Genomic DNA, 3,694 nt, shown 5'->3' with positions numbered 1-3,694 from the left:
ACTAATACTCACATCACATGGCTATTGCTTACAGGTGACTAATACTCACATCACATGGCTATTGTTCACAGGTGACTGATACTCACATCACATGGCTATCGTTCACAGGTGACTGATACTCACATCACATGGCTATCGTTCACAGGTGACTGATACTCACATCACATGGCTATGGCTCGGTCTCCAAAGGTTCAGCTCTTTCCACAAATCCTCCATGTACAAGTTAAACAGGTCAGGTGAAAGAAGCTCACCATTACTCACCCAAAAACAGGCAGAAATGTTATCGCCCCATTTTAATTCTTATAATACTGTCTGGAACACCAACAATAATTCWGTTCAAAGAAGTCAGTTTGTTTGAAGCAAGGTGTCTGTTGATCTTAAAACCCCTCAGTGTTGTCTCTGTGTGCGTGTCAGATTTAGTTTATCAGAAGTATATCATACTATCTTCACAGTTAGATCGCTTTAATAACATTTTAATGAGCTGTATTGTTTCTATTTGGACTCAGACTTCATGAAAAATCAAAGTATTTAATGAGAAATAAGAGTTTCACAGATTCTGTTGATCCTGTTTGCCCAGTTTGTATAAATATCAGTCGTATGGTTTTAAAGTTCAAAAAGGTTCATCAGTTATTTTGAAACACAACCTTCATCAGTGGTGGGCACTAATCCCCTAAAACACTAATTGCAGACCTAAATTTCTCCTTTGTGATTTAGGGGTTTTACTAATTTCTTTAAATGATGTGCAGATTTGCACTTTCTAAATTTAGAAATAAGTAGCACTAATTGCACCAGTGACCCATGCAACCCTGAAAAGGAAGAAGCATGTACAGAAAATGGATGGATGGATGGATAATTGCAAATGTTTTATATTTGATTGTCAGTTTCATCCAAAGTGAAGGGAAAGTACCGTCTAAACTCACTATGTTCTGTAGCAACAAAATTCATTAAAACGTTATCATTATAAATTCATTAAAACGTTATTATAAATTCATTAAAACGTTATCATTATAAATTCATTAAAACGTTATCATTATCTTGAACATTGGAGGGAAAACCATGTCTTAACCCAACGGAGCTCCAGCATGTGGAAACAGCAACCCCTCAAACAGCGTTGTGTTCACAGGTTTATTCTCTGATTTACTGTCCTTTTAGGTGATGTTTGCATTTAGTAGAGTGTTCCCACAATTCTTTGCTTGGCAGGAAGCAGTTGGGTGGGTCCACCTGCGGTTCTGATCTGCAGAACCACGCTCATCTGTGCAGTTTGTTCCTCCTCTCCGAGGGACACCGCGGCAATAAATATTAAATAAATAAATAAATAAACACGGAACAGTTTAAATTCACGCTCTTATTTTGAAAACAGGTTCCTGTTCTTCGTCCTGTAGCCTACCCAGAATGCATTGCTTCAGTTTTACAATAAACAGTTTAAATTACTGATATATTTGCATGTTTTTTTACTGAAGCTCTACTATAAAAATAAGAAAAGCAGAACTAACAACCCACAACTATTTTTTTATTTTTACACCATGACTCAAAGTCTGTTTTGACTGATCACCTCCTCAAACTGCAACAACACATGCTCTTTCCTCTAGATGGCAGTAAAGTGCTGACTTGTCTCCTACCTGAATGTTTTCTGATAAACAGAGATAAAACCTTGTATTTAGCTTCCACTAAGTTTATTTGAGCGTTTATGCTTTTGAACTTGCGGACCTAAATAAATTGACTAGCACTTTAGAAATTGCACAACTACATTTTGAATTAGCGCTGCCCACCACTGACCTTCATAATGTGCATGTTGTGATGAGTGTGACATTTCAAATATATATCATAGGTAAAGCTTTGCTCAGTACAAAATAACTTCAAACTGCAGATAGATGTCTGCTTATTAATTGCAAAATGTTTTATTTTATATTGTGTTTATCTTTCCTCTTATTTCTATTACTGTTGGATGTTGTTTTGTTCTTACTGTCTGGAGGGACTACAGATGTAAATTAGCCTTAGGCTAAATCTGGTGCAATGCATCAAATGTTTTTATGTTTATGTTTTAATTGCACACTGTCCTGACCAAATAAATTCATTCATTCATTCCTCTCCTTGGGCTGCTACCTTATCCTGGTGGAGAGTGTAGGGGTTATTATTAATGCTAAATTTAATAATAACGCTTTATGAAATATGTTAGTTACGAACGGAGCACCACGTTTGATTGAATGGCTAAACGCTAGCAAAACCAAATTTTAGATTTTAAGATCAATCTTAAGACGTGAAGGCGTTAATTCTTTCCAGTTTTCTGATGCATAAAAACACAATAAAACACGCAGACAAAAAGCAACCACTTTTGGAGTTCATCCGTATATTAAAATGAGGTTCAGAAGAAATTACAGGCAAAAAGCACAAATTAAAATCATGTTATTTTCACAGATTGATATGTGATGTCAACTAACACAAGATGGCTTCTCCACAACTTTTTGCACATATGAACAACTAACAAGCTAGCTAAATTTCTATTCTAGCAAACAAAAGAACAACATCATCTAAATTAATACCAATGAAACAGACTTTATGAGGAAGAACCTAAGTTTCAACTAAGTTCTGCATCCGCTGAGTTAATCATCTCTGATCCGACTAGCGTTAGAGCCTTTTTGAGCACACATACCCATCGGCCAACGTAGAGCAACCTTACCGGACAAGATGCTTTGCGTCTCACAGGGTATCTTACTGTTAGGGACCTGAGGTGTTGTCCGGTCCAGAACTTATTTAGAGAGGTCCCGAGATCGCTTTGTAAGCCGGAGTTGCGTTCCAGTAGTCGGCGTTCATTGGAGGGGTGACTGCCATCTGCTCCAGGGTCCAGCTGATCAGTGAGATAACTAACGAAACTCTCTAAGCTCCGCAAGTCCATCAAAAGTTACAAAAATAAAAGAAAATAAATTAAACAAAAATGTTAAGGACCTCCCCCCGGATGGGAGGAGCAAACTCTAGCTACTCTCTTTTAGACCTGTTGATTCTCCAGGAAACTTTTTGTACTGAACTGAAAAGAAAACTTTTATTATGACCCCTTTGTCTTCAGCTAAGCTGCTGATTGGTTGAGAACTGTCACGTGACATAACTCGCTCTCCAAAACACACAGTAACTTCTAGTTGAATGAAAGTCAATATTAAATCAGGTTTTTATAATATTTGAATCTTAATTAATTGAATCAGAGCACAATGGTATTTTCTTTTGACATTTAGTTATTACAAAGTTCATAGAAAAACAGAATATGATGCAATTATGAGTTAAACACGGTGATTCCAACAACATCCGGTTTGTGACGCTGTAAGATCATAAATAAAACTCATGTCCTGTTCTTTGAGGTTACTCTTGGTCACTGCAACCCAGTGGGGCTTATTTTGATGTTTAAAGAAAGTACTGTTTCTCAGYTGGACGTCCATTGAAGTAGCAGAAGAGACTTTCTTCCAGTTTGTTATCAGGAAGATGATAATTTCATTTGGTGGAGTCACTAAGGTCTGGTTCCTGTCCTGAGACCAAAGGAGGCTGATCACAGATGAGATAAACAGGACAAAGTCATTGGGCCTCATACAAGAACATGTTCGTATTCTCATCCTAAATTTCTCTTACTTTTGTTCGTACAAAGGGTTCGTACGAACATGTCACGTCAGATTCAACAAACTCTTCTATCTTCAGGAAAAGTGTGTAAATG

This window comes from Austrofundulus limnaeus, unplaced genomic scaffold (assembly GCF_001266775.1).
Source record: "Austrofundulus limnaeus strain Quisiro unplaced genomic scaffold, Austrofundulus_limnaeus-1.0 Scaffold2159, whole genome shotgun sequence".
NCBI classification, from domain to species: domain Eukaryota; kingdom Metazoa; phylum Chordata; class Actinopteri; order Cyprinodontiformes; family Rivulidae; genus Austrofundulus; species Austrofundulus limnaeus.
This window is presented reverse-complemented; position numbering follows the sequence as displayed.